Here is a 14805-nt window from a genome sequence, read left to right as displayed (position 1 = left end):
ACATCTATACGAAATGTGGTCCTGTAAGTTAGAAGATGGCTGGCTGGAGGGAAAGAGCACTCAGGCCAGTGCTTTCCTTGGCGCCAGCCTGGTGGAAAAGTAGTGGCTGAAATGGCGGGGGCTAAGGGAGGGCAGGGTTCAATCCCTGAAGAAAAAATTAGTATATTTGGCATTTCTTTCAGGTTTATGTTGACTTTCTGCTGAAGTTACAGTGAAAGAACAGAAGTACCTCACAGAAATTAAGGGTCTAAATATCTAAGTAAAACCTATATATTTTCAAGGCCTCACTCACCAGCTTCTGCCCAGTCTCTGCTCATCTGGCCCTTATGTCTCCTAAGCTGTCAGTCCTGATGTAACTATGGGCTGAATTTTAGTGGTCCTTCGATCCCGTGGGTCACAGCATGGGGGCCGGTAAAATCCTGTGGGGAGAGGCCCACCTCGACCGCAACGTCAAGAAGGGCTGGCCGCCTATTATCGGCGGCAGGGGTCCCAAGGTACGGCATGCCCCCCCCCCATGGCCAGGTGGCGGGCCCGTCATATGCAAACAAACTTATCTGCAGGCGGCAGCCGTCCCACACCAATATTACAGCTGCCGTTCGTGCTCCACATGCCTTCGGAACTCCATGCAGAGTTCTGGGTGAGAACCTGTTGGGGAGGGGAGGGGAGGGGAGGGGGGGGGGGGGCAATAGAATTTTCAGGGTGGGAGGGGTGGAGGAGTGAGGAAAATAATCTTTACTGGCTAAGGGGATGGTGGGAAGGGGTTGAGGGTCAAAGGGAACAAATTTTGGGAGGGAAAGATCGGAATACTATTAAAGGTTAATTATGAGGGAAGAGTGCGATTAATGTGTAATTTACCCGTGGGGGGTGGGAGAAGTGGTTTCTATTTGACTTGACATTGTATTGCGACATTTTGGTGATCGGGGCCTTTAAATTTTAAAAGGCTACTGAAGGGCTTACAGCCCTTTAAAAATGGCGCCGCCGTCTTTGCGGTGGCGCTAGACACTGTTGCCTTACATCATCAGGGGCGGCCGCTCCTCTATTTAAACGAGCCCCCGTGCGTAATATCACGGGGGCTCGGACAATGCATCCGCGCGGGATGCATGCCATTTTTAGAGTGAGCCGCCATGAATTGCGGTGCACTCGTAAAATTCAGCCAATATGTGGAAACCAGCCTGACTCATTCTGTATAAATAATGGTCCTGGAAATCTAACACCTGGATCCCACAAGGGTTTATGAGGACAGTTGGAATATTTCTAATTTACATGGAGCATGCAAGGGATATCACCAGTGTGAGTGCAAACACAACTGTGGGCATCTCTCTGGTGCCCACAAGCCCCATACAGCTACAAAATCTAGCACCTGCCTGCCATTGGTTGTCCAGATCCATGTCATGTCACATTCACCCCCATTTGTAAAGAAGAGTGATCAAGAAAGTTAGTTTTAAAAGTATCCTTCCAATCTTCCATGGGTCCATGCCTTTTACTTGGCTTAGACCACCAATGTGGAGGTCACTTTTGTCCATCTGGAGGCTGGTACATTTCATCTCAATGGGCATATTCGCCTCTGAGACTACCTCAGGTCCTGAATGAGTCAGTAAAGTGGGAGTGTTCTCACTCCTTACATTTTCCTTGTATGGGGCAGACAGAGTTTCCACCTCTTATATGGGAGGCTGGAAAATCCCAGAAATGACAAAGGCCCAGTGAAACTGAGCTCCTGCTCTTTTCCAGTAGCTTCCATCAGTCTCCTGCTGGATTATGACAGGGTTCATGTGGAATTCTTGAGTTATTTTGGGGCTGGTGTTTTAACCTTTCACATTGCTGTTCAGTGGAACAGTCTGTGATATTTCTCTCAATTTCATTGGATTCATTTGTTTGAATTTGTCAGATCCAACAACCATGTTAGTTCCCTCTTAATTGCTGATGCTGAAGGTCTTATGAAAAGACAAAAACAAAACGGTCTTTAAAGGATTCCACTTTTGTTCTGTTATATTTTCTAGTTTACATCCCATCTAATTCTCCTGAAAGTTTTTGTTCTAGCTCAGGAGTTCAATACTTTTTAACATTTATTTGTTGAATTGCCCATGCAATTGCCCTTGCAAAAGTGGTGGTGAGCTGCCTTCTTGAATGCAACTGCATGGCTTGCCGAGCCATTTCAGAGGGCAGCTAAGAATCAACCACATTGTTGTGGGCCTGGAGTCACATATAGGCCAGATCGGGTAAGTATGACAGATTTCCTTCCCTGGCACAGAAATAAGTATTTCTACTTGCCTGTGAGGTCTACCTCTATCGGTGGCACTTCCAATGTTGCAGAGCTGCTGGTCCTCTGATTGGGCCAGCAGCTCAGAGGCAGCCCACTGTCTTTAATTAAATGGCAGCCTTGCCAGCAACGTCTTAATTAGCCACCAGGAAGATAGCCACCACGGTCCTGCTGCCCTCCCGTGTACAGGTCCTGCCTTCGGGACTTACCTCATGGCAGCATTTGATATTGTAATAAAAATAGTGCTAAAAATAACAATATAAATCTGTAGGACTTTACGAGTGCATTAGTATAGTGGTTGTGTAACTGGACTAGTAATCCAGAGGACTATTATGGTTACCATTACTGAAACTAGTTTTTTAAAATTTCAGATGTATTTAATTAACTGCATTTAAATTCCCTAGCTGCTGTGGTGAGATTCAGCTCACATCTCTCTATCATTAATCCAGGCCTTTTCATCTCTGGAGCATGGTTTCAAGTCCACTGCAGACTCATGCAGGTCCATGTTCATTTCTAATGACTGTTAAAATGAAAATACATCCTCCAGTGCAAAACTCTAGTAATGTGGCAATTTCATTCTGAGACACCTTGGAAGTAGACAGCAAGGGAAAGAGAGAAAGTCATAGCCTGACAGTGGAATGTACTTTCTACAGTGGGAATTTAATAGCTTAAGATAGCATGACAAGGCTTCTATTCTGCATTTACCAATTACTATATAACAAGCATTTGACCTAAGAGCACTTTACCTCAATTCCATCATTGGCATGATCCTGAACACTATCACCTCTGACCTTCATACACAAATAATACAAGAGAGAAAAGAATGAGATGGTCATTCCCATAAAATGAACACCACTTTATAGCCATCACTTTACATTTCAAAAGCCATTCTATCGCAAGTTATAAACAGGAAACCAGACTATATAGGTGGGGAATTTTCTCAGAGCTGCTTCTACTCCAAGAAAGAAAGACTTTACATATATATAGTGTCTTTCATGACCTCAAAAAGCCCAAAAGCGCTTTGCAGCCAATGAAGTACTTTTGAAGTGTAGTCACTGTTTAATGTATGATTTGTTAGAATCTCCAGAGCAGTAACTGCACCAGAAGTGGGTCAAGAGCCCTGTTTACACACATAAATGGCATTTACATCAAAGACACTTCTGGAAAATTTACAGCAGCAGAGCAGGAGCAGCTCCTATGACCAATCTGATTGCTGAAATTGGGTTCTAGAAATAGTTACTACATTGTGTTGCTTTTCTTTTGTTATCATAATCGTACAGTTTGCTAATCATAGTCTTTCCTTCCTTGTTAGACCTGAGACTTAGAACTTTACTGCTGATCAGGAATTGCCTATGCCACCTGGAAAGTTGCCTTTCAGTTTTGATTAATAGTGACATCTCAAATCCACCAAGATCATAGCTGTCACATTCTAAATGAAGCACAGCCACTTTCTTCCTGAATTCACAAACCAAACAATATTGACATATCTTTACGCATGTCAGCCAGGAAACAAGTGGGACACAGAACAGAAAGTACCATGAAAGGCATTTTTCATATTTTTGCCATTTTTATATTTAACTGTGCTAAGTAAACTAAACAAAAAAAGATTACATTTTCATAAGACTTTGACAGCTTGCAAACTAAACTGCCTTAGGCATTGCTTTGGTATTGGAAAATAGAAGTTTAGCATGATTGCCAAAGAAATTGTGATATTCTGACACTTCTCAGTTTAGGGAGGAAGAATTTTTGGCTTTGAGTGATGACTCAATTAATGGATCCCCTTACAATGTCCATTGGATTTTAGTCTAGTGTCGTTTTACAGATTTGCTGTGGTCATTTTAAAATAAAAAGCAGTTTCATTCCAGATCTTAGTTCAGCTTGAACATGATATGATTTACTGTGTGTTATGCGGTGATCATTAAGCTTTTTTATAGTTCGAAAATTTGATAGTTTCTACAAAAACATTGGGTTTTACTCTGAAAAGGCATGCTACTCTTATCAATTATGAATAGATTAACTTGTAATTATTATGTATGATATAATTGAGCCTGTTAATTAAGATATGCATGTTAATTTCTTGACTGTGTAGCACAACTCAATGAAAAACATTGTATGCACAAAATAGTTATGTGTGCATTACAACATGCATGCCTTGTCCATCATAGAGATGAATGAGAAAAAGTAGCATAGAATAAAGTTTTAAGACTATCTGAAACCCCCAACTCCCCAATGGCTTTATGGGTAATGGCACTTTAGCACTATATGGTTTAGTCCTGAGCTATGCAGATCAGGAAAGTCCCAGGTGTGGTCCATGGTATGTGTTCAGTTACTTGGGGTAGACGTTGGGGTCCTGCAATTTGCCTCAGCACCTGGAAGGAATATCAACCAGGGGGGAGAAAAGTCCACCAAGGCTTCACTGTTAGTCACTTCCCAGTGATCTCTTCTAGAAAGTACACTTTGGGAATGTGAGGTTACTACGCCTTGTCAAAAATTCTGCTAGCCCTCACTACCTTGACTTACACATGGAGGTGGATATTTATGTGTAATAACAGAGGATTGTTTGTATCTATGGAAACATATTCAAGTGAAATGACTTTGTTTTCTTGTAGCGCTTGCTGACTCAATAGTGGATGGATTTCCCAGCAAAAATAAGTAAGAGGTTCTAGATAGGATTCATTAAGGATAACTTGCAACTTAGCTGAGTGTGTAACACTGGCTCTATATATTTATAAAACAGGGTACAGTTCTTTAAATCCTGCATTTTTGTTTCTTTTGTATGTATAGAATAGAATACATAAGGACAGTTTAAAAACAGAAAAATCTTTCAAGAACTGATGCCAGCATACTGTTTTTTATTTAAAAAAATATAATGGACGTGAAGTAGCAGAAAGCAAATCGTTGTTTTATGTTGAGAGAATGTTAAGAATAACCACTAAGTTCCTTCCCAAAGAAAAACCACTTGGGCTTAGTATGAGTCATTGTATAAAATGCACGCAGAAATCAAGAGGTTTGTTGTTTTCATTCCAACAAGTATAACGCCATAAGACTTGTGTATAATTCTGCTGTATAATATGATGTCGCAGATATAGGTGGTCCCTCAAAGTTTAGTTTAATGTCCTGTTCCAAAATTTGATGCAGTGCTCATAAGCTTTTTATTTTGTTTCAGGCATTATCATTGTGAACATGATTAATGATCACTGTAGGTTGTTCTAGGTTCTTCTACCTATCAACAGTGTCCCTTTCAATTTCCAGCAAATACATGTCTTCTCTTGTCCCTAGGAACAGCTTTTCCATTATTGGATCGAGGTCCCTTCCTGTATTTGCTTGTATGTAAACACTGCCTTTATTAATGTTCCACACTGATCTTGCCCAGCGGTTATGTATGACTAATTGCTGGTTTCTGATTTCTTTCCTATTGAAGTGGCAGCACCAGGCAGATCTGGCTGTGTTTCAATTAGCCCTGGAGAATTACAGACACCTTCATTCCATTGTGTACTTTTTTTTGCAGCACGCAATATTCCACCTTTGCTTATTAGGAAGGAGTCTTCCTGTTTGCTTGGAGTATAAATGCAAATCCAGTTGACACAGTTTACACATTTTTCTCTGCTTCTGACGTGTGGATTTTACACAGCAGGAATGGAAGATGTGAGGGATATGGAAAAGATGGCTTGGCAAGACATATATAGTTGAGAAAATTGGTCACAGAAAAAAAACTAAAAAAACCCAGCCATGTTATTTCCAAACCTTGCTCACAGAAAGCTAAGCAGTGAACTCAAAATGAATGATCCTCATTCTTAAAGTTTCCATTGATACAATATTGATTAAATATCTGAAGAATGTGCATGTTTAATAAATAATAAAGAATAACTTTCAGAATAAAATCAATCGTTTTTCTGGCTGCTTGGTACCTCAAAAGCAGACATACCAGTGAAAAAGAAGGCAGATTCACAGTGTCACACACAAGGGCGTATACAAGGTGTCATTTGCATTGGTGCCAAAAGATGTTCAGCCAGCTTTGAGTGTGAGTGTTTGTGAAATACTAAATCTAAAACAGTATTTGCAGGCTCAAAATGACAAAAGGTATGAGACACTTATATGGAATAAAGGGATGGATTTGAAGAATTAGGTTGTTTCCAGGGATTGGCATTCATAATCAGGCTAATCAACCCATGCAGAGAAGTACTGTTTGCAGCATAGGGAAAATTAACAGTGCAGTTTGATAGAATGAATGACTATGAGGTCACAAAGAAAATAGGTGAAAGAATAGGTGAACTCATTAAAAAGACAGCAAATTATAAATCAATTTTAGATACGGAGAACTAATTCAAAGAGAATATTTAAAACATTCAACACATAAGAGAATGTTGGCACAGTTTGTCAATGTAAAATATTTTAATAAATTAGAATCATCTTCAGATTCTTTACTGCAAAGGAGAAAATGAAATGAAGACTTGTCCAATACTCCTTATGGGAGATACAGGCCGGAATTTTACGGTGGATGGATGGGAGCTGGACTCCGACTTGAAAGTCGACGGCGAACCCGCTTCCACCTAGCCTGGGTATCCGTCCCGTATTTTACGGATCCCCGGGCTTTAATTGTCCCGAGGCGGGATTTGCACCCGCTTGAGGGAGGAGGTCCCACCTCAGTGAGCTGCCGGCCCACTGATTGGCCGGCAGCTCTTAGTCCCAGCAGCGCCACTGGGAGCGGGGACCGCATCTCAGCCGACGCCATGGATCGAGGAGGGAAGGTAAGTAGGGAAATGCCTCACCAGGGGGATCAGTTCTTCCCTGGTGAGTCTGGAGTGGTCCTTTGTGGGGAGGGGGTGTCTTGGGTCCCGGGGTTGGGTTGGGAGGCGGGGGTGGGCCTCAATGGGGCATCCTGTGCCCGACTGCCATGGCCTCCCCACCCTGGGGCGCAGAAAGGTCGCCAGCTATCGCTTGGCGGCCTTTTACATCCCCAGCACACCCGCTTGGCACGGGTAAAATACCCATGGAGGCGGGCGAGGGCCCTTAAGTGGCCATTAAGTGTCCAGAGGCAGAATCGGGGTGGGTAGGCCTCCCGGAGCCTGCCGCTCAATTTTACGCCACCCCCACGCCACCATCCGACCCCTGAGGTGGCGTAAAATTCTGGCCACAGACTGGTATGGTTTTCCTTTGATATTGCTCCTGCTCCAGAGGTCTATTGGGGAGAAATTTGTTTGCATGCTGCCACTTCTAGCTCAGTTCACCAGGGCAGGCAGCAGGATGGGCTGCTATCTGCGTGACCCACATGGGATTCTTCAATAATGTAAATTAAGAAAGTCACGAGAAGCAGTGCCACATGATCAAATTTCTCCTCCTCACTACTTTGTTATGGTTGTACTGTTACTGAAACAGACCACAAACTGCTAATTGCTTGATTTATGAAGTATGTGAATGTTTGCCCTTTTCAAACACAAAAACGATTATTAGGTTATGGAAGTAAGAGCTGTGATATATAATCAAGCAAATTTATATGCACACATTGGCCTTTCAAGATCAATGGACCAGAATGCCAGAGTCAGTGAAAAAGTAGATAACGCATTTCAAGCTTATTTTGGCATGGTCATTATGGATCAAACAATATCTGACCAGAAGCTGAAGCTGATCAGGACTGAGCTAGGATGGGGTACAAAAGCAAAATACTGCAGATGCTGGTAGACTGAAATAAAAACAGAAAATGCCAGAAATACTCAGCAGGCCAGGTAGTATCTGTGGAGAGAAAAATAGAGTTAATGCTTCAGGCCTGTGACTGGCTGTCACAGACCTGAAATATTAACAACGTTTCTCTTTCAACAGATACCCTATCAGAAGGGACCTCCCCCCACAACCCTGAGCCCGCAAGCAGGCTGCCAGGTATTACCAGGCGGCCTATATTGTATGTTTGAGTTAGTTTAGCTCGCAGGGTTTTCTGAGTCTTCAGTAAGGTTGAAGCATAACCGTTTATTACATTAAAGAAACTATATACACTTTACTTAAACATGTCTAACTCCCGTGATAGTCATGACGCTTCTTCCTCTTCTCAAGTCTGTTCCACATATGATCTCTTACATCATCATAGTGCGAGGTGTTATGCACACTGTCCCGGACATTAACTCTTTCAAACCCTTATGCTACAGCCTCCTCAGGTGCAGAAGTCTGCTGCTGGTAATACACCAGTGTTGGTGGGAGGAGGCCCTTGAGTGGCAATTAATTAGCCACTTAAGGGCCTCAATTGACTTGGGGCAGGGGGGCCATTTATCACCTCCGCGCTCCAGGTGAAATAGGAGCGGGGGTGGGTAGGGGGATCGGCACGGCACCCTTGCTCCTGGGGGGAATAAAATTCTGGCCAAATTAACAGCTTGGTAAACATGATCTTGAGCTCAAATTAAGCTGTTTAAAAGCAAATATAGGGAAAAAATAGCTTTATGAAAAATGTTCTGAGAATGTAGTTTAACCATGGCTCAACATGGTGACAAATAAAAACAAGTAAAGCCATTGCAATTGCTCTCAGTACCATATTGAATGATGCATGGAAGGACAAGTTGCATGTTACTAACTACAACACAGTTTGTCAGGAGCGGTACGCAACGCACTAAGTAATAAATTGCAGAAAAGCTATTTTCCGAAGACATGGAATAACTAACAATGGTCTCAGTTTGCAATTGCTGAGTTCAGACATTTGCCAAGGAATAGAATTTCATTCACACAATCATAGGGTTAAAGTAGTCAGGTGACCTGCCTTAATTCAGACACCCAGGGAAACATAATTTATCATTTCCCCATTAAATAACCTGAAATGAATATGAGGTTCACTGCCCTAGCCAGATGAACAAGTTCTTCCTATCACTAGTTTTAACTTCATGTCTGAATTGCTCACAGTTTAACAGCTTGTGGAGAAGTTAGTGCAGACCAGAAAGAATAGGGCACTAATAGCATGTGACTGATGGTTAGTGTAGTGACTCTGGCTGACCTTGTGGGTTCATTTTCATTTACATAATGTAGGCAAGCTCCCATGTATTGGGACTGATTCTGGGAGTTCATTGGGATGGGAGGGTTCTTTTATTTATTTAGAGATACAACACTGAAACAGGCCCTTCGGCCCACCAAGTCTGTGCCGACCAACAACCACCCATTTATACTAACCCTACAGTAATCCCATAATCCCTATCACTTACCTGCACTAGGGGCAATTTACAACGGCCAATTTACCTATCACCTACAAGTCTTTGGCAGTGGGAGGAAACCGGAGCACCCGGCGAAAACCCACGCGGTCACAGGGAGAACTTGCAAACTCCGCACAGGCAGTACCCAGAATCGAACCCGGGTCCCTGGAGCTGGGAGGCTGCGGTGCTAACCGCTCTGCCACCCCACTTTTTCCAACATAGATCAACTGTGAGGCAATGGCCAATATTACAGACCTGTGTTAGCAACAGGTTTATGTAAGGGAATAATTGTATTCACTGATAAAAATTAAGAAATCCTCTGATTAGATATACAGTAAAAAAAAAGGATGCGTTGCATAGAAATTGCAGCACAGAAACAGCTCAACCAGTCTGTGCTGATATTTATGGTCCACACAAACCTCCTCCTCCTACTCTATTCAATTCAAATCACCCTGTCAGCATAGCCTTCTATTTCTTTCTACCTCATGTACTTATCTAGCTTCCTCTTAAATGCATCTATGCATGTATTAAATTAACTTCATTCCTTTTTGAATTGCCTGAGTGTGTTAAGCTGAGTTTTGAAGGTGGGGAAACATAGATCAAGGTTATGGAGTTTAGAAAGGGAGTACTGAGGACAAAATGGTTGAAGCTTCTGTCAGCAATGGTATAATGGCGGGAGGTGAAAGCCACAATAAGCAGATCTGAATTGGCAAAGGGTGTGAGGAGAGACAAAGGGCTGGATTTTGCCAGCCCCATGGAGACAGGGGTGGAGATGGGGGGGCTGGAAAATAGTGGAGAGCCTCATCAGGACAGCTCCCTGAAACATTCCCACTGCTGGAAAAGTTTTCCAAGGGTGGCCAGGGAGCTGGATCAGCTGCCTGCACCACTGAAGCATGCGGCCAAGTAAGATGATTATGATCCCAATTAATAGTGATTTTGCAGTATCATCAGCATTTTGCCACTGACAGAGCAGTCCCCTGCCATGTGTGGAGAACATCAGCTCAATGGAGGCAGTCTCCCTGTGACAGGCCAGGGGAGCCATCAGAGCTGAGGGCTCCATGCCCCAATGACGGGGCACGAGCAGGAAAGGCCGCACCCGAGGCCCAAACGATTCCTCTGGAGATCTTTCCCCTCTACTCCAAGGGGCCTACTGGCTTTGGCCCTCACCATTTTTGATCTTCATGAACACCTCCGAGGGCACCTCCACATTGAGGCAACCTCATGGTTCCCGACCTGCCTCATCTCTCCTATTGGGGCTGCCGATGCTCCAGAGCTTCCAGCCCTCTGATTGAGCCGGCAGCATCGAAAGCCTGCCCTCCAATCTTAATAGGAACACGGAGTCGGCCAATTAGAAGGCCCTCTTCGGGAAAATTACACCTGAGGGCTCACTGCCCCATTTGGTCCCGACATTGGGGCCCCAAAGCCTGCTTAAAAAGTTCCAAAGCTAAAATCCAGCCAATAGAGCCAGAGAGGTTTGCAGAGGTGGGGCTGAAATTTATATACCTGCCGCCGCCGAAAACAATGGCGGCCCACCTGCGCGGGCCGCACGTCGCGGAGCTACCGCAATCCTAAGAACAGCAGCTCATTTAAATAGCTGGGGCAGACTACCCCCCCCCACTCCCCGACGATGTGGAGGGGGTAGGCTGTCCACCCCCAGCGATGACAATAGCTGCCTGTGCGCAGGCGCCAATGCCATTTTTAAAAGGCTTCAAGCCCTACCCTTCAATTTAAATATTTAATGAAACATTTAATAAAAAATTTAATTTAAATACTTTTATCTTGCCCCTCTCCCACCGCCCCCAATAACCATAAAATTAATTACTTGCCCTGTCCCCCAAAACACTTACCTTGACCACCTGACCTTCCCCCCCACCCCCAACCCTACAAAGTGCATAAACTTTAACCTAAAACCCTTCCCACTATCCCCAACACCAATGATGTTTCTTTGACCTCATTCTCCCCTCCCCCGCACTGAGAAACATACCTCCTCCCTGTTACCCACAAGCGTTCTGCCACGTTTTCCCCGGATGGGGATCTGCAGGTCCGGGAGTGCCAGACAGCAGCATGAAAATCAAACTGCGACAGAGGCGGGAGAGTAAGTGTAATTAATTCATTGATTTTAATTTATTTAAACATTTAAATGGTGGTCCCATCGCCAAGCTGCAGGGGGGCCGCCACGAGGCCTTACCGCCGCCAGTAATATCGCGCCGGGCCTCTCCCGGAGACATTTTCCTGCCCACCACCCCGCCCCCACCCCTGCCATGGCCCCTGACGTCGGGGGGGTGGGGGTCTTTAAAATTCAACCCAAGGGGTAATGTTATGAATCCGCATAAGATGGCTGCATCCAATTCCCAATACTTCTACGGGACGAACCTCTGTGCCTGTGACAATGCATATTCATAAAATTACTGCCAAAGGCTAGGAATAGGACTTTTGACCCATTTTATTAACCACGGCAGTATTACATTCTATATTCTAATTTCCCACCCTCTCTCTATATCCAGAAAAGCCAATGAACACGCTTCATGACCAATCTTCATTATATGAGCATTTTTCCAACCAGTAAAATAGTTACCCTTACAACAAACCTGCAACTATATAGTTTATTAGTAACACACAGACCATCAAAGTAATCATTCACATCAGACATTCAATTTGTAAAAAGCCTTAGTTTCACTCCTGCATTTCATGGAGCTTCAGGTTGAGCTCGGGATAAAGCATTTGCAGTGACTGGATATTTGTAATAAGATTGTTTGTTAACTTGGGGTTTTGTCAAATAACTCAAATACAGAAAAATATTTTCTCTCTCCATACCATAAATTCTTTCCATTTCATGCGGCAAACAGAAATGGGGTAGAAATTGGACCTAAGCTGAGTCCATTTTAAAGGTGCAAAACAGATACAGTAGGGACTCATTTTGGGGACCAACCTCCTGTGTTCCAAAGATGCCTGAAAAGTGTATGACCCAATATTGGGTCAGACCATTTTTCAGGCATCCAAGGTACCCACCTAAAATAGGCATTAAGCCCCTTAGATATGCTGAGGAACCTACTATCTATTTTATCAGTCCTCTGGGAAAGTGGCCTGAGTGGAGGGGCACTGGGCATGCTCTGCTCAGGTTTCTCTGGCATGTGTGCACCCTAGCAAATGTCTGCCACCAAGTAGGTAAGTAAAAAAGTTTGAAGTAATAACAAAATTGTTGGAAATACTCAGAAGCTCTGGCAGCATCTGTGGAAAGAGAAGCAGTGTTAATGTTTCTTTAAGTTTGATGTGGATCCAGGAGGAGCAGGAGCATTCCCAAGGTCCACTGCCAGTCTGCAATTGCCTCTGGTGGTAAAACAAGTGGTGGTAGCTCAACCAGAATATTAGGATGAGATCCAAGAAGCAATTTTGGATGGACATCAGCGCAGCCTCTTATGGGGCGCAGTCTGCAGGTCATCTAATTTATACCCATAAACAGGGCAGAGGTGAACCAATTTATGCCCAAATATGTTCTTTTAGAAGATCTATAATAGCATATTTATGAATATTGATTGCTGCAAATAGAAATCCAGTACTGAAAGTGTTAATGTATTTCCAACTCCACTCCACCCTTATAGCCTTTGGGAACAAGCACTTTGCATGTTATAACAAGGAGCACACTACGTGACTGTGTCATTATCCAGCATAACGTGCAACATGCAAAAGCAAGGATCTGTGTTCCTGCAGATTTTTATAGCAACAAAGTACAACTTCTTTCTTCTTCTCTTGAAGGCACTAGCTCGAGTTGGGAAAGGATTCCACACATGCCAGAAGCTCTTTTGTACCTTATCCAACTGAACCTTAACAGTCAATGTCAGCTGGCTAATTAATACTGTAGGGGTCAGCAAGATGAACCCAAATCTATCATCACGCACTGTCTGCATGCGTCAGCTGATAGTGATCAGGATCATAAATTTTGGTTCACTTTTCTACTTGCAACAGGTCAATTATAATGCTCTACTGCTGACTGTGATGGAGATCAACTAAATGTACTCAGATTGAGAATCAAGTCAGTAACTTTATTGCAGAGGGGGAAGGTGGTGCTGCGTTTTATTTTTTTTCCCTCCAGTAGCTGGTGAGTGTTTTCCTTTAGAGAGAGTCTGATCCGGAGAGAAAGTAGGGACATAGGGGACAAAGTTTAAGAATAAGAGGTCTCCTTTTTAAGATGGAGATGAGGAGAATTTTTTTTCTCAAAGGGCATTAGTCTGTGGAGTTCTCTTCCCCAAAAAGCAGTACAGGCTGCGTGATTAAGTTTATTCAAGGCTTAGTCAGATAGATTTTTGATTGACAAGCTAGTCAAGGGTTGTGGGGGGCAGACAGTAAAGTGGAGTTGAGACCACAACCAGATCAGCCATATTGAATGGCGGAGCAGGCTCGAAGGGCCGAATTGCCTTCTCCTGCTCCAAAGTCCTATGTTCCTATCCACACAGTTAGGAAGTACATCGTACCTGTTGGTCAAAGTCAAGAGCTGAGACTCTTTCACCACTACATCTGAATTGCAGGAGGCCATTCAAATGGGGGCAGTGAAAAGCAATGTGAGAGTAATAGAGTACAGCACAGTCAGGGGAATAAATACTGTTCTCTGCAGTCACGACCAGGTGTTCCGAAGATTGTGTTGCATAAGAACATAAGAAATAGGAGCAGGAGTAGGCCATATGGCCCCTTGTGCCTGCTCCGCCATTCAGTTATTGTGGCTGATCGTCTGCCTCAACTGCACTTTCCCCCCCCAACCTCCCCTGATGTCCTGAGAGACCAAAAATCTCTCTATTTCAGTCTTGAATATACTCAATGATGGAGCATCCACAACTCTCTGGGGTAGACAATTCCAGAGATTCACAACCTACAACCTTCTGAGTGAAGAAATTTCTGTTCATCTCAGTCCCAAATGATCGGCCCCTTATCCTGAGGCTGTGCCCCTGTGTTCTAGATTCCACAGACCTCTCAGTGTCTACCCAGTCAAGCCCCTTCAGAATCTTGTATGTTTCAATGAGATCATTTCCCATACTTCTAAACTCTAGACAGTATAGGCCCAATTTACTCAGCCTCTCATCATAGGATAACCTTCTCATCCCAGGAGCCAATCTAGTGGACCAACGCTTTACCACCTCCATGGTAAGTATATCCTTCTTTAGATATGGAGACCAAAACTCCACACAGTACTCTAGGTGTGATCTCACCAAAGCCGTAAACAATTGTATCAAGACTTCCTTATTCATGTACTCCAATCCCCTTGGAATAAAGGCCAACACGTCAATTGCCTTTGTAACTGCTTGCTGTATCTGCATGTTAACTTTCTGTGTTCCTTGTATGAATACACCCAAGTTCCTCTGAACATCAACATTTGAAGTTGAATGCTTTTTAAAA

Source organism: Heterodontus francisci, chromosome 1 (genome assembly GCF_036365525.1).
Source record: "Heterodontus francisci isolate sHetFra1 chromosome 1, sHetFra1.hap1, whole genome shotgun sequence".
NCBI lineage: Eukaryota > Metazoa > Chordata > Chondrichthyes > Heterodontiformes > Heterodontidae > Heterodontus > Heterodontus francisci.
This window is presented reverse-complemented; position numbering follows the sequence as displayed.